The following is a 25,874-nucleotide window of genomic DNA, read 5'->3' as shown; positions in this document are numbered from 1 at the left end:
GCGTCCCGTCTGCCATAAAACTAATACAGCATTTCATAACAAGAACATTATTCCAACGGTCAGATATGGTGGTAGTAGGTGATAGCCTGGGGCTGCTTTGCAGCTTCAGGACCTGGGCGACTTACTATAATTGATGGAACTATGGTGCTCTACCAGAAAATCCTGAAGGAGAATGTCCAACCATCAGTTTGGGACCTGAAGCTCAAGTGCACATGGGTTATGCAGCAAGACAATGATCCGAAAACACACCAGCAAGTCCACCTTTGAATGGTTCAAAAAAACGAATTAAGGTTTTTGAGTGGCTTAGTAAAAGCCCAGACTTAAATTCGATTGAGATGCTGTATCATGACCTTACACAGGCCGTTCATGCTGGAAAACCCTACAATGTGGCTGAATGAAAACCATTCTGCAAAGAAGAGTTGACCAAAATTTCTCCACAGCGATGTGGAAGACTCATTACCAGTGATCGCAAATGCTTGATTGCAGTTGTTGCTGCCAAAGGTGGCACAATCAGTTGTTAGGTTTAGGGGGGCAATTACTTTTTCACATAGGGCCAGGCAGGTTTGGACAGCTTTTTCCCTTAATAAATTAAATCATCAGAAAAAAAATATAAAATCAGGAAGGGGCAAATACTTTTTCACAGCACTGTAGCTTAAACAATCAAAAGGCTTGATTGGCTTGATTAGTACATTACTACTAATTAGGGTTGCACCAATACCACTTTTTTAGCAATGAGTACAAGTACTGATACTTTTTTTAAGTACTCGCCGATACCAATTACCGATACCTATTTCTGGCATTTAGGGAGCTCAAGATGAGGAGGAGCAAGGAAGGGGGTCATCATAATCAATCAGCTCTCAGGGCAGCATAGAGTTAAAAGTTTAGTTTTTAGCCAGTCAGCAGCAGCCTTCTCTCCCAGCAGACAGCACAGTGAGTAATGACAGCTCCAGTGTACAGACTCCAGGCTTTAGCTAAAAAGTGTTTTGCCTGTCTGCACACACAGCAGAGACAATTGAGAGGGAGGAGAGCTCTGAGGCCGCGTACACACGCGGGGACTGTTCGCTCAACTTTGTCCGCTGAACAGTGTTTCAGCGGACAGTCCGCTCGTGTGTGGGCTTTCAGCGGACAGTTTCAGCGAACAGTCTGCTGAACAAAGTTTTTCGGAATTTCCGAAAAACTGTCCGCTGAAACTTTGTTTCAGCGAACAGTCCCCTCGTGTGTAGGCTTGTTCGTCAAACTAAGTTCCGCGCATGCTCAGAAAGGATTTACACGCCGAAGGTTGCATTGCAGTGTATAGGACGTCGTTTTCTAGTCCCGTCGTACGTGCCGTTCACGTCATCGCGCACGGTTTCAGCGGACTGTTCGTTCATCGTGTGTGGGCAAGTCCGTCCATGCTATGTTTGAGCGGACTGTCCGCTGAAACTGTTTGACAAACAAAGTTGAGCGAACAGTCCCCGCGTGTGTACGCGGCCTAAGTGTCAAGAGAGAAGGTATGGCCAGCTGCACACCTACCTCCCAGGTCCCAGTCAAATCTTCACCTGAGCAGTGGAAAGGCTGAGGAAGGAAGTATTCCTGCATACCCACATTCCCCATGCGGTGGTACATCCAGGCTGTTTCTCCCTCCATGCATGGCAGATGCTACAGCTCCTCCACACACACTGATATCTAGCGGCAGCTGCCCCTAGTTGTATTTACATTATTCTGTCAGCGGGATCCCCGCTGACTGATGAATGAGTCATTATTTGTTAAGGACGCTGCAGACCCGCTCCTTAACAACTGATAATTGCTGCATTCTTTTGTGTACATTTCAGTTGTCAGCGGGAGAATTCCGCTGACAACTGAGCCAGAAGGTATTGGTTTTAAGTATTGGTGCATTTTTACGAGTACCAATACTTGTGTAAATGTCTAGTATCGGCACCGATACCAGTATTGGTATCGGTACAACCCTACTACTAATCATTTAGCTGATTTTGCTCATATCATGTTAGGACATGATGTTTGCCCTCTCAAATCCCTATTCATCTTCAAATATAAGCTAATATTATTGTGCACATCAAAACTCAAATCCCAACAAGTTGCATCAATATTGGTTTCATTGGGATAAAAAAAGTGCACACCAGGTGATAATTAAAGCAAAATAACTGTCACTTATGTTCTCTGTTTATACCCTCCCATTGACCATAATTAGCGACTAAGGACATACCCTTTGTAATTATTATCATAGCATAGCCTAGGGTAATATGTAGACAATGGAATGTCACTCCATCTAAATTATATGTAAGAGATTGAAGGCATTTCCCTGCCCATTGTTTACTTCTTTATCTCCCTATGTTCTTGTCATAATACCAGTAAGCAGTTATCAGAAGAAGAAATCTTTGCATATGAAGTACTGTAGAACGACCAAATTTTATTCAGCTCAATATTTAAATTTCAAGGGAGGTGGGGGAGGGAAGACTGTCTTTCCCTTCATACCATATCAGACTATAGACAATTGAGGCATTTTTAAGGCTGAAAAAAGCATCCTATGTGTTGACAACATTCATACTTTACTTGGACATCGTCTTCTTTTGGCCTTGGTTTGACAATTTTTTAGCACATCATTCTTTGCATTTATCAACCAAACTAATTCTAACCCAATACAGTTATTTCATGTGTTTGTGTGAGGGAGAAGGACAGATTAACAGGACAAGCTAGGAGAAATTGCTGTTTACAACAATTCAACTTAGCCTTTAGATAACATGCATTATTTAGATGGATTTGTTCCTTCAGGGTCTTTTTCAGTGGCCAGTGCAATATTTTTCTGTGTATTTCTCCAGTGCACAGTGATATATCATTGCTACTTAGTAGACCAAGCCAAGTGAAAAAATAATACTTTTTTTTACAATCTCTTTAATCTTTCCATTGCCTTTGAGTAATGTTGTTAGCTTTTCACTCTCTTACATGAAATTTGTCACCCAGTGAGCACTTAATCTACTGTGTAATATTTCTTATTGGGCCACTCACCCTGTTTGGTGCCTGCAAGAACACAGCTGTGCTTAGTAGATAAATTTATAGCATCTTCTTATGTTTGGCTACATTATGGAGCAAGTTGACCACATTTACTTTCAAAATCTGGGACCCAAGTGCATTCATTATATACTGCACATACTGTACATAGGATTGTTAAAGTTCAGATAGTATTTTGCTTGCAATAACTAACATATTCAAGCTGAATTTTTTATAGTGTAGGATAAAAAAAAATAATAAAAATACATTCTGTCTGGTTGTTATGGGCAATACATACCACATAATAGGCAATTTCCTATGTTCCAACAATTTCTTATATTCCTTCCAAAATTGCCAGCTGCGTGCACTTTGAAAGCCTAAGCTTAGTTTAAAAAAAAGAATAAGCGCAAGGTAAATTACTTATCTTTATCAAGATGTGTCCCTTGTGTGGCTGTGTCCTTGATTAGCAGAAATCTTCCTCCTCCAATGCCCTTGAACAGCTCCCACCCCCCCATGCTGTATTCCTCCAGTGTGGTGGGGGTTAATAGAACTAGGGGAGCTGTGACAAGTACTTATCAAGAGTGCCAGACTATGCTCGTCCTTTCCCCTCAGCTACACTATTCATTGAAGCTGGTACTACATCTTCTATGAATGAAACCTTATTTATGAATGGAGGGGGTTAGGCTTTCAATCTTTAGTTTGTCCTCCATTTATAAACCATGTTTCATTTATAGAAGCTGTAATAACGGCTTCTATGAATTAAGGTAGACTAAAAGGGTGGATAAAGTTGGGCACTCTTGATGAGTGCCTATGACAAGCTCCCTTAGCCCTTGTACACACGGTCGGAGATTCCGACAACCAAATACATCTGATTTTGTCAGTCGGATTTTGTCCGACGGATTTTGTCCGACGGATTGTGTCCGAAACTGTTGCATACACATGGTCGGACAAAGTTGTCGGACAATCTGATCTTTCAGGATGTGATGACGTAATTTCATTACGATGGGACTACGATCAGGCTAGTAGCCAATAGCTTTGATGTAGGAATTTGATCTGAGCATGCGTGGCACTTTGTCCGATCGGAATTCTCTACACATGATTGGAGTATGTCCGAGCGGAGCATTTTGTCGGAAAATATTTCCAGCAAGTTGGATAATTTGGTCCGACGGATATTCCGACGGAAACAGTCCGATGCAGACCACACACACAGTCGGAATATCCGACAAAACGCTCCGATCGGACACATTCCATCAGAATCTCCGATCGTGTGTACAAGGGCTTAGTTTTTATAACCCACACTACACCAGCAGATTACAGAGGCTGGGGGGGGGGGGGGCACTGTAGAAGGAGAATTCCTCCATCAATGCTATAGACTGAAAATATCCGCCCGGTCAGCTGTTGTGTAATGTTGTATTCGGACAACTAGCATATATGACTGTCGGAATAGCCAAGCAGACTAAAGCTGATTGGCTACAGGAACTGTTTGGCTGACAATTTTCCACCTGGCTCCTTTAATCATCACATCAAAGTTTGTTGGGCCAGGTGGTGCCAGCAGGTCTACCTAATGATCAAATTTTGGTAAATTCAGAAGGAAACAGTCATAATTCAATTTGTGTATGGCCAGATTTAGGCTAGCCATTAAATGGGATAAGAATAAGAGATATAATGCAGTTGGGTTAGTGGAGAAGAAAGCATAAATCTGTTGGTTTCAATAACTTCTGAAACACTGACTTGGAACAACAATGCAGATGAGGAAAGTCAGACTGAAGTCAGATTTTCTAATAGTGAATGGGTGTATATGTAAATGTATTTGTATGTCAAAATGAATAGTGTATACTGTTATAATGTTCCTAAAAAAACAATACAAATAATATTATTGTTCCAAGTCTTCTGTATTAATATTCTTGTGGGAAAAACATCATATTGACTCGTCTTCCCCTACCCCCACTTGTCCTGCTCTGTTAATATTTTTAATGTATTAATTGTACATTTTGTTTTTCATAGTTGTGCTGAGCACACATGAATAATCCAAAGTTCACTGTCCTGTATCACTGCAGAAAAATGTAAGCAACAAATTCTATTGAAACTTTGACCTTCTGTTTGTTAATAATGCTAGGTATGTTTTTCCCAATTTGGTAAGAGCTGTTTGTACTTTGGATTATTAATCTATGACTAAACTCTGTCCCTGATGCTCATCTGGTGATATTTTTCACTGGATCAATGTTTGTTGTCTTTTCATGTTCATACTTACTATGTAACCCTTTAAGGCTTATCATAGTGATGTAAAAAAGCAAATTACATTGTTGCATAATACATATATTGTATATACAACATGTATATTTTTTTATGGCTAGAAAAGTACCTATAGCTTGAAATTCTATGCATACATTAATAATACAATATTCAAGGTTTTCTTTTAATTAAGTAGTCTTTTATAACCTCATTAAAATGATTAAACCAGATGCTGGGGTCCTAGCAACCACTATTTTGCTGTGAATTACATCATTGAAGCTTTGTTGTCATTTGCAGTGAGAGGACTTGACATCATGAGACATCATGAGACATTGGGGGTTATTTACGAAAGGCAAATCCACTTTGATCTACAAGTGCAAACTACAAGTGCAAAGTGCACTTGAAATTTCACTGAAAGTGCACTTGGAAGTGGAGGCACTGTAGATCCGAGGGGGACATTCAAGGAAAACAAAAAACAGCATTTTAGCTTGTACATGATTACGTGATGATAAAATCAGCAGAGCTTCCCTTTATTTCAGATATACCCTTTCAGATTTACAGTGAATGCACTTCCCAGTGCACTTTCAGTGCAATTTCAAGTGCACTTTGCACTGATAGTGCATTTTTGGATGTTATTGAAACATAATTTTTTTAAATATCTGGGTCCTAATAAGTACCCCTTGCCAAACTCAACATTCCTAGGGAGATGTGGGATGAAGTCCTTTTACATAAGAACAAGTTGCCCAGAAGCCCCCTAGTGTTAAGGAGATATGGGCAAATACAGTGCAGGAGAGAGTGCACTTGTGCTCCCCTATCTGGCCAGTGCAGCTGCATGATTGGATGAGGGTCTGGAAGGAATTTTGGTTTGGAACCTATGCTTTTTTGGTTTTTGATTATTCTGAATAAATGTCTAGTATAGCTGTTATAGGGAATCCACAACCGCTTGTTTACATATAGAATATAGTGGCCGAGAACTGTCATTTATAGGCAATTTCATTTATTTTTTTTCCTGTGATTGTCACTTTTGCTTTAGTACATCTGACAGGTATGCCACTTCACAGACAAGCTTAGGTCATCCCATAAGCATGTTATTTGAAGAAATTGTGCATTTAGAATTTTGGCCCCTCAGGCCATTTTCCATTGGTACATGTTTTTCCTGACAGTGACCAGATCTCCACGCTCTTTGTTTGACAATTGATTTCCTATTAGCTTTCAAAATGGACAGAATTCATTTTCTGGATTCATTTCCTCATAGAGCTCAATGGGGTTCAGGGAGCATTCGAAATTAATTTTTTTTAAGAGTTCAGCAAACATCCTTTGAACATCTCTTCAACCTTAAAGTGGTTCTAAAACCAAAATGTTTTTTACCTTAATGCATTCCCTGCATTAAGGTAAAAAAAAGTCTCAGTAGCGGAATCCACCTCTCAACCCCCTAAATACTTACCTTAGTCCTTACTCAATCTAGAACCTACCTGTCTGTGGCGGCTCTCTTTTCTCTGCCTGCATTCACAGGACAGAGAGGCAATTGTGGGAGCCATTGGCTCCTGCTGTTGTCAATCAAATCTGTGAGCTGAAAGTAGGAGGAGGGACTGAGCTACACTGTGTGTGTCTATAGCCTTCACATCTGCCCCTATAGCAAGTGGCTTGCTTTGGTGGCAAACACAGAAGAGGAAGTGAGAGTGCTGGCGGGGGACCCCAGAAAGGGAGGTTTGGATCACTATTTACAATTCCATTGCACAAAGCAGGTAATTATGCCTTTTTTTCCCTTTTTTCGAACTTTTAAAACCATTTTATAGTGCGACATAACCCTCCTCTCCTTTACAGCGAAGGAAGTTGCGATCTTAGCTTCTGTTCCATCTGCAGTTACCAAGTGATCAGTATGACACCAGTCATTTGATGATGTCACGGTTTGGTTGAGAGCACAAGAAAGAGTGACAGTTATCATTCCCGATATTTAAGTACATTTAAGTATTTAAGTACTACAGTGGACTATATTATTAATGTAATTAATGTAATGTACAGTATCTCACAAAAGTGAGGACATCCCTCACATTTTTGTAAATATTTTATTATATCTTTTCATGTGACAACACTGAAGAAATTACATTTTGTTACAATGTAAAGTTGTGAATGTACAGTTTGTATAATGCCGCGTACACACGATCAAACAATCCGGTGGAAAAGTCCGGCAAACTCAAGTCCGCCAAACAATCCCCCCATGTGTAGCCCTCAGGCATACTTTTTTGACCCGAAAGTACGGCGGACTTAGAATGCCGTGTTGCACTCCAATCTTCCCGCCGGACTCGCATTTCGGCGGACAATCCGGCCGTGTGTATGCCAATCCGCCGTACTTTTGAAATGAGCGGACTTTTCCCGCCCGGAGAAAAGTCAGCTCATTTCGAGCGGGTCTCCAGGTAGGCGGGGCCCGCGAAGGAGATGTCTCTGGCCCCGCCGCCTGGTATGGACTTAAAGGGGAACCCCAACGGCGAAAAAAATCGGCGTGGGGGTCCCCCCCAAGTCCACAACAGACCCTTGTCCGAGCACGCTACCCGGCCGGCGAGGAAAGGGGGGCGAGCGAGTGCTCCCCCCTCCTGAGCCGTACCAGGCCACGTGCCCTCAACATGGGGGGTGCCTTGGGGAAGGGGGGACGCGCGGCCCCCCACCCCAAAGCACCTTGTCCCCATGTTGATGAGGACAAGGGCCTCTTCCCGACAACCCTGGCCGTTGGTTGTCGGAGTCTGCGGGCGGGGGGCTTATCGGAATCCGGGAGCCCCCTTTAATAAGAGGGCCCACGGATACCGGCCCCCCACCCTATGTGAATGAGTATGGGGTACAATGTACCCCTACCCATTCACCTGTAAAATAAAAGTACAAAAAAACACAACACACGGGATAAAATACTTTATTGCACAGCTCCGTGGGTCTTCCGTCTTCAGGGGTCTTCTCGCCGGACTCCTCCGCTATCTTCTTGTAGCTCTTTTGCTAGCGGAGGAGTCCGGCTTTCTTCCTCGCCGCCGGCCTCTTCTTCCGACTTCGGGGGTCTTGTCCCCCTCTTCGGTTCTTCTGCCGGGCCACCGCGCCTTCTTATATCTCTTTTACAGGCGGTGGCCTGGTCTTCTGTCGCCGCCGCCTTCCGTTCTTCTTCTTCTTCTTCTCCAGGAGATGTTGACTCGACGATCTCTCCGGCCGCAATGCCAGGGACGCTCTGCGCTGCCACTTATATAGGGACAAGGGGCGGTGTCACATGGGTTTATGTCACATGGGTTGGTCACATGGGTTGATGTCACATGGCGACAGTCCCAGCATCCTCCGGGACTGTGACATCGTAAGGGGGCGGGGTCACCATGTGACACCAACCCATGTGACATAAACCCATGTGACACCGCCCCTTGTCCCTATATAAGTGGCAGAGCAGCGTGTCCCTGGCATTGCGGCCGGAGAGATTGTCGAGTCAACATCTCCTGGAGAAGATGAAGAAGAAGAAGAAGAACGGAAGGCGGCGGCAGCGGCGGCGACAGAAGACCGGGCCACCGCCTGTAAAAGAGCTATAAGAAGGCGCGGTGGCCCGGCAGAAGAACCGAAGAGGGGGACAAGACCCCCGAAGTCGGAAGAAGAGGCCGGCAGCGAGGAAGAAAGCCGGACTCCTCCGCTAGCAAAAGAGCTACAAGAAGATAGCGGAGGAGTCCGGCGAGAAGACCCCCGAAGACGGAAGACCCCCGGAGCTGTGCAATAAAGTATTTTATCTCGTGTGTTGTGTTTTTTTTGTACTTTTATTTTACAGGTGAATGGGTAGGGGTACATTGTACCCCATACTCATTCACCTAGGGTGGGGGGCCGGTATCCGGGGGCCCCCTTATTAAAGGGGGCTCCCGGATTCCGATAAGCCCCCCGCCCGCAGACCCCGACAACCAACGGCCAGGGTTGTCGGGAAGAGGCCCTTGTCCTCATCAACATGGGGACAAGGTGCTTTGGGGTGGGGGGGTAGGGGCCCCCCCTTCCCCAAGGCACCCCCCATGTTGAGGGCACGCGGCCTGGTACGGCTCAGGAGGGGGGGGGGGGGGGCGCTCGCTCGCCCCCCCTTTCCTGGCCGGCCGGGTAGCGTGCTCGGACAAGGGTCTGTTGTGGACTTGGGGGGGACCCCCACGCCGATTTTTTCCGGCGTTGGGGTTCCCCTTTAAGTCCATACCAGGCGGCGGGGCCAGCGACGTCTCCTTCGCGGGCCCCGCCTACCTGGAGACGCGCTCGAAATGAGTGGACTTTCCTCTGCGTGTGTGGGCGGGTCCGTTCATTTCAAAAGTAGGGCGGATAGTACGGCGGACTTAGTACGCCGTATTAGTCCGCTCAAAAAGTGCCGTGTGTGGGCAAGTAGCCCGTTCGGAAAGTCCGACGGACAGTCTGGCGGGAAGTCCGCCAGACTAAGTACGTCGGACATACCGCTACGTGTGTACATGGCTTAACAGTGCAAATTTGCTGTCCCCTCAAAATAACTCAACACGCAGCCATTAATGTCAATACCACTGACAACAAAAGTGAGTACACCACTTAGTGAAAATGTCCAAATTGGGCCCAAAGTGTCAATATTTTGTGTGGCCACCATTATTTTCCAGCACTGCCTTAACCCTCTTGGGCATAGAGTTCATCAGGGCATCACAGGTTGTCACTGGAGTCCTCTTTGACTCCTCCATGACGACATCACTGAGCTAGTGGATGTTAGAGAACTTGCGCTCCTCCACCTTCTGTTTGGGGATGCCCCACAGATGCCCCCATCGAGTTTCAATCTGGACATATGCTTAGCCAGCCCATCACCTTTACCCTCAGCTTCTTTAACAAGGCAGTGGTTGTCTTGGAGGTGTGTTTGGGGTCGTTATGTTGGAATACTGCCCTGAGGCACAGTCTTAAGGGTGGGGATCATGCTCTGTTCAGTAAGTCACAGTATATGTTGGAATTCATGGTTCCCTCAATGAACTGTAGCTCTCCAGTGCCAGCAGCACTCATGCAGCCCCAGACCATGACACTTCCACCACCACGCTTGACTTTAGGCAAGACACATTTGTCTTTGTACTCCTCAGCTTGTTGTTTCCACACATGCTTGACACCATCTGAAGCAAATACGTTTATCTTGGTCTCATCAGACCACAAGACATGGTTCCAGTAATCCATGTCCTTAGTCGACTTGTCTTCAGCAAACTGTTTGCGGGCTATCTTGTGCATCATCTTTAGAAGAGGCTTCCTTCTGGGAAGACAGTCATGCAGACCAATTTGATGAGGTGTATGGCATATGATCTGATCACTGACAGGCTGACCCCCCCCCCCCCATCCCTTCAACCTCTGTAGCAATGCTGGTAGAACTCTTATGTCTATTTTGCAAAGACAGCCTCTGGACATGATGCTGAGCACATACACTCAGCTTCTTTGGTTGACCATGGAGAGACCTGTTCTGAGTGGAACCTGTCCTGTTAAACCACTGTATGGTCTTGGCCACCATGCTGCAGCTTCAGTTTAAGGGTCTTGGCAACCTTCTTATAGCTTAGATCATCTTTATGTAGAGCAACACTTCTTTTTTTCAGATCCTCAGAGAGTTCTTTGTCATGAGGTGCCATGTTGAACTTCCAGTGACCAGTATGAGAGAGTGAGAGCGTTAACACCAAATTTAACACACCTGCTTCATATTCAAACCTGAGACATTGTAACACTAATGAGTCACAGTTTTTTTCAACTGTGTTCTATTGGGGAGATTTCTCTTCACTTTCTACCCTGTAGAGACAACAAGAAGGGAGTGGACATTTCTCCAATGCGAGGGCAATCCATTCTAAGCCCTTGTACACACAATCGGAGATTCCGACAACCAAATCCGTCGGATTTTGTCCGATGGATTTTGTCCGAAACTGTTGTATACACATGGTCGGACGAAGTTGTCGGACAATCCGAACGTTCAGAACGTGATGACGTATTTTGGTTGCGTGGCACTTTGTCCGATCGGAATTCTCTACACATGATCGGAGTATGTCCGATCGGAGCAGTTTGTCGGAAAATATTTCCAGCAAGTTGGAAAATTTGGTCCGACGGATATTCCGACGGAAACAGTCCGATGCATACCACACACAGTCGAAATATCCGACAAAACGGTTCGATAGGACACATTCCATCGGAATCTCCGACCGTGTGTACAAGGGCTTAGACAGCTGTCACAGGAACAAGTTTCCCCATTTCAAGATTTTATAGTACCTCTAGTAGCCCTTAATGCCTCATAGAAAAAGTATATTCAGACAAAACGTACATCAGCTGGGCAGGAAATAGCGGTGATGTCAATAAACTTTGGAGAGTATTAGGACAATTTTTGTTTCCAATGCCTGTGATTACAGTCTTGTTGTAAGTAGTTTTTTAATAAATGCCCGTTTTTAATTTGGACGCTGCGCAATGAGTTTTCCTTTTGTCTTATGAGCACTGATTGAATTGGCTTCTGAGGATATCCTGTGGCTACATCTTTGGCCCATTTTCACCAACAATCCCCTGCTGGGAGGCTGGATAAGTCAAGCTGATCTGCACATAATGTGAGGGGTTATAGAGCTCATAGATGCTAGTATAGTCCTTTATAGGGATGGCTTTATGTTCGGGTCGAACATGAGTTTAACTCGAACCTTGGCTGTTCGCCCGTTCGCCGAATAGCGACCAATTTCAGGTGTTCGCGGCAAATCCGAAGGCCGTGGAACACCCTTTAAAAGTCGATGGTAGAAATCAAAAGTGCTAATTTTAACCACTTAAGGACCAGGCCTCTTTTTCAGACTCGGTGTTTACATGTTTAAAACAGTTTTTTTTCTAGAAAATTACTTAGAACCCCCAAACATTTTATATTGTTTTTTTTTAACACCCTAAAGAATAAAATGGCAGTCATTGCAATACTTTTTTTCACATAGTATTTGCAAATAAAAAAATAAGACAACAGTAAAATTAGCCCGATTTTTTTTATATTGTGAAAGATAATGTTACGCCGAGTAAATTGATACCCAAAATGTCACGCTTCAAAATTGCGCCCACTCGTGGAATGGCGTCAAACTTTTAGCCTAAAAAATCTCCATAAGCGACATTTAAAAAATTCTACAGGTTGCATTTTTTGTGTTACAGAGGAGGTCTAGGGCTAGAATTATTGCTCTTGCTCTACCGATCGCGGCAATACCTCACATGTGTGGTTTGACCGCTGTTTTCATATGCGGGCGCTACTCACGTATGCGCTTGCTTCTGCACGCGAGCTTGTCGTGACAGGGTATTTTTAAAAACCTTTTTTTTTCTGATTTATTTTAATTGATTTTATTTATTTTTACACTGTTTTAAAAAAAATGGATCACTTTTATTCCTATTACAATGAATGTAAACATCCCTTGTAATAGAAAAAAGCATGACAGGTCCTCTTAAATATGAGATCTGGGGTCAAAAAGTCCTCAGATCTCATATTTGGACTTAAATGCAAAAAAAAAAGTCTTTTGAAAAAATGACATTAAAAAAATATACCTTTAAGAGGTATGGGCGGAAGTGACGTTTTGACATTGCTTCCACCCTCCTATGGTATAGAGACGAGTAGGGGGCATCTTAGCCTCACTCGTCTCTATACCCAGCTAGGAAAAGGACCCGATCGCCTCTGCTGCTACCGACGGCTCCAGTAAGCGGCGGAAGGCGCGGGAGGGGGGTGGCACCTCTCCCGCCGCCGATAACGGTGATCACACAGTGAACCAGCCGCGAAGACCACCGTTATCGTACAGATGACCGGCGCCTAAAGAGATGGATATCTCGGTTGTGGCAGCAGCTGCTGCCATTACTGGGATATCCCTCTTCAAAAATAGGACGTACATCGGCGTTAACCAATTTTTTTTACAAAAAATGCGTAAAGGTCCCTTCAAAATCCATAGCAGTCCCTTCAGGTCTGGTTTGGATTTTAATGGAAACCCAGCAACAAAATAAAAAAATAAAAATGGCATGGGGTCCCCCCAAAAATACATATTAGACCCTTATCCGAGCACGCAACCTGGCAGGCCGCAGGAAAAGAGGGGGAATGAGAGAGTACCCCCCTCCTGAACTGTACCAGGCCCTATGCCCTCAACATGGAGAGGGTGATTTGGGGTAGCCCCCCCCCAAAGCACCTTGTCCCCATGTTGATGGGGAGAAGGGCCTCATACCCACAACTCTTGCATAGTGGTTGTGGGGGTCTGCAGGAGGGGGGCTTATCGGAATCTGGAAACCCCCATTAACAAGGAGACCCCCAGATCCCACCCACTGTGTGAATTGGTAATGGACTACCATTTCACAAAAAAATTGTCACAAATTTAAAAAAAGACAAGAGATGGTTTTTGACAAGTCCTTTATTAATTTCTTCTTCTTTCCCCGCTTCTTCTTCCATCTTTTTCTTCTGGTCTTCCTTCGGGTTTCTTCTTTTTCCTCCATCTTCTTCTTCCTCCGCTTCTTCCTCCGGTGACCCCGCCCCCTCTGACAACACGGGGAAAGCCATAGGGAAGTCCCTGCGCGTCAGAGGGGACAGGGTCACAGGGTGGCCACGCCCTCTGTTATATAAGAACTGTCACGGAACAGAAGCGTCACACAGTGGAAGACCCCCACTAAGGTGGATCGTGCGGAGGATGAAGTGGAGAAGAAGAAACCGGAAGAAGATGCTGGACGAGAAGAACGGAGGAAGAAGTGGAGGAAGATAGATGAAGAAGCGGAGGAAGAAGAAAATGGAGGAAGAAGAAGAAGAAGAACACTGAAGGAAGGCCAGAAGAAAGAAAATGGAAGAAGAAGTGAGGAAAGATGAAGAAATTTATAAAGGAATTTTCAAAAAACGTCTATTGTCTTTTTTAAAATTTTTGACACTTTTTTTGTGAAATGGTAGGGGTACATTTGTACCCCATTACCAGGGGCCTGGATCTGGGGGTCCCCTCTGTTAAAGGGGACTTAAAGATCCCGATAAGCCCCCCGCCTGCAGAACCCCACATCCATTGGGCAAGGGTTGTGGGGATGAGGCCCTTCTACTCATCAGCATGGGGACAAGGTGCTTCGGGGGGCTACCCCAAAGCACTCTCCCATTGTTGAGGGCATGTGGTCTGGTACGGTTCAGTAGGGGGGCGCTTTCTCGTCCCCCTTTTTTTCCTTTGGCCTACCAGGTTGCGTAATCAGATTAAGGGTCTGGTATGGATTTTTGGGTGACCCCACGCCATTTTTTTTCATTTTGGAGGGTTTCCCTTAAAATCTGGTCTAGTATGAATTTTGAGGGGGACCCATAAGACATTTTTTGTGGTGCAGGGTTCCCCTTAAAATCCATACCAGACCTGACGGGGACCCCCACGCCATTTAAAGGAATATTACACTTTTAGTGTTTCACTTTAAGCATTATTAAAATCACTGCTCCTAAAAAAACTGCCATTTTTAAAACTTTTTTGCATTGAGACATGTCCCCTGGGGCAGGACCCGGGTCCCCAAACACTTTTTATGACAATACCAAGCCTTTAAAATTAGCACTTTTTTCATTTTCGGTGTTCGCGTGTTCAAACACATTTTTTGCCTGTTCGCATGTTCTGGTGTGAACCGAATGGGGGGGGGGGGTGTTGGGCCCATCCCTACCAAGGAGGAACTTGATTTGCTTATAAAGTGGCTAGGGCCAGAATCTGCAGATCATGGTAAAAGACAGAGAAGTACATGTTGACTACCCAGATGCAGGTCTGGCTGCTGCATGGGGAAGACTTGAGCAAACCTATGGTAGTTCTGAAGCAATGGAAAGCGCTTTATTCAAGAGACTGCAAGCTTTACAAAAATGGGTAGCAAAGATCATCACATGCGGCAAAAACTAAGCAACCTCATCATGGAGCTGGAGTTGGCAAGAGCAAACCCTCATCTACCTGGGTTGAGCTATTTGGACACCACCCATGGTGTGAATCCAGTGGTGTCTAAACTGCCATACCACCTACAAGAGAAATGGGCACAACATGGTTTAAGATATAAAAGACTATAATGTATCTTTCCCTCCATTCTCATATTTTTGCAGGTTCATCAGTGAACAAGCCTGGGCGAGAAATGATCCTAGCTTCAGCGAGTCTAGCTTGCCTGCTTCATCATCATCATCAAGGTATGATAACAAAGCTTAAATAGAGCAACTGCTTCATTGTTTTAAACATGCTTACATAGTAATCTATGCTGCTTTCAAATTCCACATTTAACTGCAACTGATTCATTGTTTTCTTAAATAGTAATCTATGTTACCTTCAAATTCTTTGTCTCTGTCCATATCACTGTGATGTGTGTTTTTGTTTTCTTATTGTCCATACCTAAATTATGAACTGTATTTTTCTTAAAGTGGTTGTAAAGTAATTTATTTATTTTTTAATCAACAAACATGTTATACTTACCTCCACTGTGCAGCTCGTTTTGCACAGAGTGGCCCCCGAACCTGCTCTTCTGGGGTCCCTCTGCGGCTGTCTCGGTCCCCCCCCCCACAAGTACTTCTCACGTTCATGCGAGCTCCCTCGCATGGTGAGAAGCACTTGTGGGTGTGCTCCTGTGATACAGCTGGTGGCTATATGCATAGAATGCATTAAGGTGAAAAAATATTTACCTTTACAACCCCTTTAATAGCCATTATCCCCTGCTCTCTTGCTGTATCTTGTAGTCTGTCTTTGGTGTGAGAAGTTTGTCCTGTCAGCCATGTGTTCCTCCTATGCAATACTGACTGTATAAATGTAGGCCTTCTCTAGGGGATGCCCAGGCAGGGATTGCATTGGCAACTATCATTTTGGATAAAGTATTTATATTGGATTAAGTATTTCTCTTCGGCTCAGCACTTCAGCGAATGCACAAAATGAAAATCTAGAACAGACTACAGGTTTCCTGATTCCCCATAGTACATCTCATCCAGTCTGCTTCTCAATCTCACCACGTATCATGCACTCCCTACTTTTCCTTTTCACAGTTGCATTCTCTCACCTTAAACGTTCTCTCCTTCACCCCTCTTCTCCACCCCACAGCTTATATATATCTATATCACCCTCACTCCTGTCTTCACCGTATTACTGCACTCATCGGCTCCTGCTAATTTTGAACCCACATACCAATAAGACCTCCAGGACACTGAGAAGTGCCCCCCCCCCCCCATAAGTCACATTCCCATATCACCTCTCTCATCCTTCTGCTTCTCCTAATATCTGGAGATATTTCTCCAAATCCTGGACCGCCATCATTTACCTTTGGCCAACATACCCAGAACCCCCTATTCTCTGTCAGAAGCCACAATCTACACAACCTAATTTCTATTCCTCTTCTGCCTAGAACCAGCCTTCCCTTTTCCTGTGGTCTTTGGAATGCCCGCTCGGTTTGCAACAAACTTACCACCGTCCATGACCTATTTATCACAAACTCCTTCAACCTACTTGCAATTACGGAGACATGGCCTCCAGAATCTAACTTTCCTTCTCCTGCTGCCCTCTCCCATGGTGGCATCCTGTGGCGTCACTCTCCCAGGCCTAGTGGATGGAAAGGAGGTGGTGTTGGAATCCTCCTATCCCCTCAAAGCACTTTTCAGGTTCAGGTTCTTCATCCACCCCCCGTCCCTCTCCTCATTTTAAGCTCATTGTATTTGTCTATTTTCTCCAGTTTCATTGAGAATTGCATTGATCTATTGGCCTCCTGGACCGGTATCATATTGATGACTTCTCTGCCTGGCTACCTTACTTTCTCTCTTCTGAAATCCCAACAATCATTCTTGGTCACTTCAACATCCCTGTTAAACGTAACATTCCTGCTTCTTCTAAATTTCCGAACCTAATCTTTTCTTTTGACCTAAAACAATGGGAAACCGCTTCTACTCACTCTGTTGGCAACTGCCTTGATCTCATATTCTTCTACCTATGCACTCTACGCAACCTCTCAAACATTCCTTTTCCTCTCTCTGATCACCACCTTATTAGTTTCACTCTCTCCTTGACTTCTTCCTCTTTGCTTTCCAACTACCAAAAAATTACCTGTAGAAACCTTTGCCATCTTAACCCTTTTCTTCATTTTTCTGCTACATATTGTCTCTATGCCAAAATCTCATCCTTGTCTTCTATCCACAGCAGTTCACTGTCATCCACCTTGGATACCTTTAGCGCCCGCCCTCACTATGCACAGAATCAGGCTCTGACTGCTACAACCCTGGCAGACAGACATTACCAAAAGCCTCAAAAAACAGAGCCGTGCTCTTACCGTATATACTCGAGTATAAGCCGAGATTTTCAGCCCCTTTTTTTAGGCTGAAAGTGCCCCCCTCGGCTTATACTCGAGTCACCGCCGTCTGTCTACCCGATCAGCGTGTCGTGCAGACAGACGGCGGCCATTCCACTATTCAAAAGCCGCGCCTGCCTGTCTGTGATAGGCGGAACACTCAATTTCCCAGCAGTCAGTGGTCCGCTTATCACGGACATCCGCTCATCCTCATACTACGGACGAGGATGAGAGGATGTCCGTGATAGGCGGAACAAAGACTGCTGGGAAATTGAGTGTTCCGCCTATCACAGACGGAGGCGCAGCTTTTGAACAGTGGAATGGCCGCCGTCTGTCACAGACGAAAAGAGGTGCGGCGATCCAGGCATGGCCGCCGTATGTGCAGAAGGACACAGGCTCAGGACACAGGTAGGCTGGACACACAGGGCGGCTGGACACACAGGGCGGCTGGACACACAGGGCTGGACGGACACACAGGGATGGACGGACACACAGGGATGGACGGACACACAGGGATGGACGGACACACAGGGATGGACAGGCATGTCTCACCCTCGGCTTATACACGAGTCAATAAGTTTTCCCATTTTTTTTGTGGTAAATTGGGGGCCTCGGCTTATATTCGGATCGACCTATACTCGAGTATTTACGGTAAGTGTCTGTGGTGTAAGACAAAATCACAGCAGCATTTGAGCCAATATAAATCTCTCCTCCAAAAATACCATTTCGGTCTCCACGCTGCCAAACACACTTACTTTATAACTCTCATTAACACCCTCTCACGCAGTGCCCATCAACTCTTTTCTACCTTTTATGCTCTACTTTGTCTGCCATTACCTCCACCCACTAACTTACTCAATGCCCAGGAGTTTGTTAATCACTTCAAAAATAAGATTGAGACAATTTGCCTCAAGATCTCCTCCACTCTATAGATATCTCCCTCATTTTACACTCTTTGTCCTCCTGTACAATCAAAACTCTTGTTTAACCCAACTACTACAGAGGGGGTCAATAAACTATTTTGTAATGCCCACCTATCCCCCTGCCCGCTGGACCCCGTTCCTTCTAAAATACTACGTAGGGACCTTCTGACTCTATCTTACACTCTTTAACTCATATCTTCAACCTCTCCCTCTCTACTGGCATCTTCCCCAACCCCCTGAAACATGCATTAGTCACTTCCATACCAAAAAAGGCCTCACTGGACCCCTCCAATTTTAACAACCTAAGACCCATCTCCTTACTCCCCTTTGCCTCCAAACTCCTTTAGTCTACAGCTGACTGAGCGACCATCTCATTGAGAATAACCTTCTTGATCCCCTTCAGTATGGATTGCATCCACAGCACTCCACAGAAACTGCTCTCCTAAAACTGACAAATGACTTACTAACAGCTAAAACCAATGGCCATTATTCCGTACTCTTACTCTTGGACCTCTCCGCTGCCTTTGATACAGTTGATCACCCCCTCCTCCTCAAAAAACTCAATTTGCTTGGTATCCATCGCTGTGCTCTCCATTGGTTTGAATCTTACCAATATCACCGCACCTTCAGTGTCACTTATAACTCTACTTCTTCCTCTCCATCACCTCTTACTGTTGGGGTTCCCCAAGGTTCTGTCTTTGGACCTCTACTATTTTCGATCTACACATCCTCCCTGAGTCAGCTGATAGCCTCCCATGGCTTCCACTACCATTTATATGCCGATGACACCCAAATATATCTCTCTACCGCTCATCTCACCTCATCAGTCTCACACATCACTGATTTACTAACAGACATATCAGCCTGGATGTCACACCACTTCCTCAAACTAAATCTAAAACTGAGCTCTTAATATTTCCTCCCCCACGTACCCCTTCCCGACTTCTCTGTCAAGATCAATGGCACAACTATCAGTCCATCCCCACATGCCAGAATGCTGGGGATAACCATAGATTCTGAACTGTCCTTTCAGGCCCACATCCAATCCCTGTCCAAATCACTTTGCCTTAGCCCCTGCAACATTTCTAGAATATACCCCTTTTTAATCAATGACACCACCAAGCTTCTAATTCACTCCCTGGTCATCTCTTGCCTCGACTACTCACTCCTCATTGGACTACCTGCACATACACTATCCCCCCCCCCCCCAGTCCATAATATATGTTGCTGCAAGACTCATCCACCTTACTAACCATTCAGTGTCCTCAACCCCTCTCTGCCAATCCATGCACTGGCTTCCACTCACCCAACAAATAAAAGTCAAAGTACTAACAATAATTTGCAAAGCCGTCCACAACTCGGCCCCCAGCTACATCACTAACCTAGCCTCAAAATACCAACCAAGATGCTCTATTCGGTCCTCACAAGACCTCTTGCTTATCAGCTCATCCCCCACAGCTATTACCTTTTGTATCAATTGATCCTGACTCCTAGATTGTAAGCTTCTGCGAGCAGGGCCCTCTGATTCCACTTGTGTCAAATTGTAATGTAACTGTAATGTCTGCCTTCATTTTGTTAAGGGCTTCGTAAACTGTTGGTGCTATATACTGTAAATCCTGTATAATAATAAATAAAAAAATAGAGCTGTATCTACTAAAAAGCCAGACATCTCACCGCCCATATCCTCTCTCGCTCACCAGAGTGATTTGGGTGATAGAGATAAAGATCCAAATCGTCAGTGCCCTATTCACAAAAAACCTCACCATCTAAAGAAATGTTGTGGGCTTAAGGAAAAAACTATCCAAGAACACAGGGAGATATTCCAGAAACTTGGAATATGCTATAGGTGCCGTGCTTCCCATTTTGCTAAAAACTGTAAAATTGCCATCAAGTGCACAGAATACAGTAGTGACAAACACGTTACAGCAATACATATTGGTCCACTTCCAGACAATCCACAGCAGCCATCTACACTGAACTGTGCATCAAATCATGGCGAGCAACAAAGCCATGCTCCAGCCACTAAAAATGTCTCTTCTGCATGTACTGAAGTCTGTGGAGAAGGATTAAGCCACAAATGCTGTGCCAAGGTATGTCTAGTCTAAATATATCCAAGGAATCAACCTGAGAAAGCTACCAGGATGTATGCCATAATAGAGGAGCAGAGCAACAGATCACTGGTCAAGCCAGAAATCTTTGAGAACTTTGACATAAAGAGAAACGTAACACCTTATACTCTCAACACCTGTTCTGGTTGTGTAGAAACCTCTGGCAGAAGGGAAGATTGGTTCATGGTCTCCGATATCAAGGCAAAGAAAGGCATGCCCTTGCCAGCATTAGTTGAGTGTGACCAAATACCAGACAGCAGGGAAGAAATTCCTATCCAAAAACTGCATATCACCAACTCCACTTAAGGCACCTGGTTTCCAAGATTCCTCCAATGGAAATGCATGCAGAAATCTTGCTGGGTAGAGACATTCTCAGAATACATAAAGTACGCCAGCAGTGCAATAGATCTGAAGATGCCCAATATGTCCAAAGACATGATCTAGGCTGGGTAATAGTGGGAGATGTATGCTTGAATAGAATGTGCACATCATCTAAGATTAACTCCTTCAAGATGCATGTGCTAAGAAATGGGCATGCATCTCACTTTAGACAATGCCCTCATCATTGCAAAGTAAAGCAGAAGCCTCTTGACATCATCCAGGCTTCTGATGTTACTCCCATCCCCTGTGATGACAACTTAGGTAGCACAGTGTTTTGTACTACACGTGATGACAACAGAATAGCCTTGTCAGCTGTCTATGGCGCATGCGCCGTAGATAGCGGCGCGCAGGCGCACTGAGCGTGCCGCGGTCAACGCCGATATGCCGCGAGTGGCGGCTCCTGTGCGCATGTGGGGGAGTGACGTCATCGCGGCTTCGCCGAATGACAGCAGCGGAGCAGCGAGACCCACCGAGAAGATAGATGCGGCGGACCACAAGGGACAGCGGTGACTTCGCTGGCTCCTGTGTCAGGTAAGTGACACATAATGGACTACTATGCAATGCATAGTAGTCCATTATGCTTTACCATTGCAGGAATGAAAGAGGAAGTAAACCCATCAGGGTTTACGTCCTCTTTAAAATGGTTAAACAGACAGAGCACAAGGAGGCGTCACTATCAAGAAACATTTTATTGATAAAATAATAATATCCACTTACACATAAGTTTAAAGTATCTAGCTCCAGGAAAAAGATAACACACTCATCGGCAGTGTTTAGACAGGTCTGGGGAGAGCTCCAGGAGAAGCGCAGAGCTGTGCAGTCTCAGCATAAAGCCAGAAATTAGTAGTAGCAGGCAAACAAAGTAAACCCCCTCTGTAGGACTGCTGAAAAATATCTTACTCCCCTAGTTTGCAGAGGACAGGAGGCACACAAGTGGACCGGATTGGGAACATCAGACATGTTATTGGGCTTTTGCAAGTCTGAAAGAAGGTATTACTGGAGGATATTTGAGTCCTAAAAGGTAGGATGACTGGGATTAATGCAGAAAAGTAAATAAATAAAAAAAAAACAACAAAACTGAAGAAAAATGTTTTTAAACAAATTTGGAGAATAAAAAATATATTTTTAAAACAGAAAAAATGCGTTATTCCTTATAGCTCTACCTCTAGAGATATCAGGATCATCTAGGACCTCATCTAAGATAAGGATCTAATATGGATGAAGACAATCCTTGGCTGCTTTGTTTACACACAGAATGAAGTGGCAGGGAAATGTCATTAATTGGCAAATGTCACTTTTGCTTGTACACATTGTATAGATTAACCACTCTACAGGCAGGTTTAAGACATCCACAAAGCATGTTTCTTTTGTGTATTGTGTAATTCTGAATTGTGTATTTTTAATGTTTAACCTTAAACTATACTAAAGAGCTGCTCCACACTGAATGTTCATTTTAAAAAGTTATTTTTACATTGGTACATGTCTCCCATGGCATTGCACACCCCGTAATTGACAATCCCCTGCCTATTAGCCTTGAAAATTGAGAAAAATCGATTTTCAACATTCTCTTCCCCTTGACTTTGATGGAGTTTGCATTCAAGAGTGTATGTCTGGATGTCATGATACATGTAGTGATGTCTCTAATGGTTACCACAGCTGCATGGAAAGAAAAAAAGGGGCAGTGTATTAGCAGAATAGAATATATACAACATAGCTGTCACCTTGAATGTCAAAAAAAATTGTGGGAATAGTGGCAGACATTAATCACAGCCATGGCAATATTCAATATGTTATAGTCCAATATGGTTATATTTGGCAATGATATTCATTAGTATACCTCTTTGTTAATATGGCTGGGAATTAATAAGCACCTCTGAACCTGCCATAAGTTAGAAGGGATAACTGAGGCAAACCCAGTTGAGAGTGGACAACTGGGTGTGCATGGTGAAACAATCATGCATATTTATCAAAAAATCTTCCAATAACTGGATCTTTCATTTTTTTTTTTTTTCACAATAAAGTTTATTGAACAAAATTGCAAGTGTACAATCATTGGTAAATGGAATGTATACAGTAATTAAACCATATTAATGAACTTAACGTAGTACAATGGAAACGTTCATAGAACAATAGAAAAAATAATGATAACTAATACAAATAAGAGGTGTCATCTTATTAGAATGTGAAACAAATAGCCCGTATGTTTGGTATGGTGAACATATAGGAAAGTCACTTCAATGTCTGTTATATTTTCGGAATTGGAAATCTGGAAATAAGTGGCTACAACCACCTATTACAGGGGTGTCCAAACTACGGCCCTCCAGTTGTTCAGGAACTACAATCCCCATCATGCATAGTCATGTCTTTGAATGTCAGAGTTTTACAATGCCTCATGGGATGTGTAGTTCTACAACAGCTGGAGGGCCGTAGTTTGGACACCACTGACCTATTATGTTGTTAAAATTTGATAAGCCTCCGTTTTAGTGAATTTACGCCAGGGTTCCCAATTGTGTAGAAATTGTGCTATATTTCCCCGTTTGGGGGCAATGATTTCCTCCATTTCAAGGGTATAGCGGACTTTTGCGAGCCACTCTGTGATGGATGGAATGTTTTTAGAGTTCCAGTATAAAGGAATTAGGCTTTTAGCCGCATTGAGAAGATGTCTGGTAAGAGATTTTTTGTAGGATCTGTAGGATAGGTTGTTAATATGTAAGAGGCACCAAGCTGCATCAGGGGTTCTATCTAGACCCGTAATAAGTTCCGTCCAGTGTCTTACTTGGTTCCAAAATATAGATATCTTTGGGCAATCCCACCAAAGGTGCATGAAAGAACCCACCACTGAGTCGTATCTCCAGCAAAGCTTAGATTCTTGTTGGACCCAGCAATTTTTTTTAAGAGGTGTGATATACCACTGTGTGGGAATTTTATATGATGTTTCCTGCATGCGAGAGCTAAGTGCACATCTATGGGTAAAAACATTAGCCTTTTCCCATTGTTCTGTGGAAATATCAATTTGGAGGTATCTTTCCCATTTTTGTTTGCATTTATCTTGTTCATCTTTCCCTGTACCAACCAACCATTTGTAGATCATGGAAGTGTTTTTTTTTAGTGGGTGTTTTCCGAGCACAGTTCAAAAGTTGTTTATGGTCTGAAAATGTTTTCTTTATTTTTATTGTTGGATATAAAATCATGAATCTGTAAGTATGACCACTCCGTCATGGTAGGGGATATGGTTTCCTTGTTCATTTCCTGTAGTGTTTTTATCTTATTATTTTGTAGGTAATGTGTTGCTAAAATAGGTTTGGCGGGGTAAGAAGTATACATCTTTTTATTATTTAGGCCTGGTGTAAAGTCAGAGTTATTAGCCAATGATGTAAGTGGTCCTGGGGTCGTTGAAATCTCCTGAGCTGTAGCTATTTTGTGGAAAATTCGTAAAGTGGGGTTAATGGTCGGGTGGGACTTAATAGTTAGTGGAAGAGTTGCGTAATTCGACCAAGGAAGATGAGTAATATCTAAATCAGAGTAAGCCTTCTCAATATTGACCCAGTCCTTGTGAAACGAGTGACAGTGCCAATCTATGACTCTTGATAGTTGGGCTGCATAATAGTATTTCTTAAAGTCGGGTAAACCAATCCTTCCCTTTTATTTGGATTTTTGTAGATATTTGAGTTGGATACGTGGTTTCTTGTTCGCCCAAAGAAACTTCCGTTGGATACGTGATAAATGTGAGAAGAATGAATCAGGGATGTCTATGGGGAGAGTATGGAACAAATACAGCAGCCTTGGCAGAATTGCCATCTTCAAGATGGCAGCCCTGCCAAACCAGGAGAATCTCCCCTGTATCCATCTTTTGAGATCTTTTTCTATATTTTTCAATAGAGGGAGAAAGTTAAGTGAATATAAAGAATTTGTTTTCTGAGAGAGGCGGATTCCTAAATAAGTCAGGGATTGTTGTTCCCATTTAAATGGGCAATTAGATCTCGTCTGTTTTTTTTCTGTGTTGTCGTCTAAATTCAATCCTAAGGCTTCGCATTTTTTTTAATTAATTTTAAAATTAGATAGGTGGTGGAAATCTTGGAAAGCTTTTAGCAAATTAGGGATTGAGACATGGGGTTGTGTGATATAAAATAGTAGGTCGTCTGCATAGGCAGCTATCTTAAATTCTCTTCCTTTAATATCAAATCCATGAATTGCTGTTTGATTATTAATTGTTCTAATTAGAGGTTCGATGGACAAGATAAATAGGAGTGGTGACAACGGGCACCCCTGTCTCGTGCCATTATTAATGGATACCTTTTTGGATAGCGTCCCGTTAATTTTGATATTGGCGCCGGGATTGGCATAAATCGAACGTATCCATTTCATTAGATTATCTCCGAAACCAACATGTTCACAGACCCTGAACATATAATCCCAGGCGACTCGGTCGAAGGCCCTCTCCGTGTCAGTTGACAGGAGAAGGCCTCCGACCCCCCCCCCCCCCCGTACCATCTGGTGAATTAAATTTAGGGATTTGGTTGTGTTGTCCTTTGCTTCATGGTTTGGCATGAAACCGACCTGCTCGGGGCCTATAAGTTTTTCTAATAGAGGTTGGATCTTTCATTTATGCCTAGCCTTTGAAAATATTTTTTTGTTGTATGTTTACTTTAAATATTTAGTTAAGGGAACAAATATTGGATCTTAAAGCCCAACTTAAACCTTTACATCCCTAAACCGTTTCTTTCCACTTTCCTTTCCATCACGGAGACCACACATCTTAATTTTAAAGTGTCTGCAAACCCTTACATATACCCCATGAAGTGACGAATCTCAAATGAAACATATTGTCCAACATAAGTTGCACCTGTTTATTTGCAGCCATTCCCCCTGTAAAGCCTCCTAAAGCATGCAGATCAAGGGAATTTTCTCAGCAAAAAAAAAGTAGAGGGTAGGAACTGATGTCACACACAATGCAGAGCTAGAGCATAGAGCAGTAGTGTAATCTGATAGCTGAGGGGAGGGAAGGGACACA

The sequence above is a fragment of the Lithobates pipiens genome, unplaced genomic scaffold, assembly GCF_037356315.1.
Source record: "Lithobates pipiens isolate NorthernLeopardFrog02 unplaced genomic scaffold, aLitPip1_a1.2 Scaffold_10, whole genome shotgun sequence".
Lineage (NCBI taxonomy): Eukaryota > Metazoa > Chordata > Amphibia > Anura > Ranidae > Lithobates > Lithobates pipiens.
Note: the sequence above shows the minus strand (reverse complement) of the source record.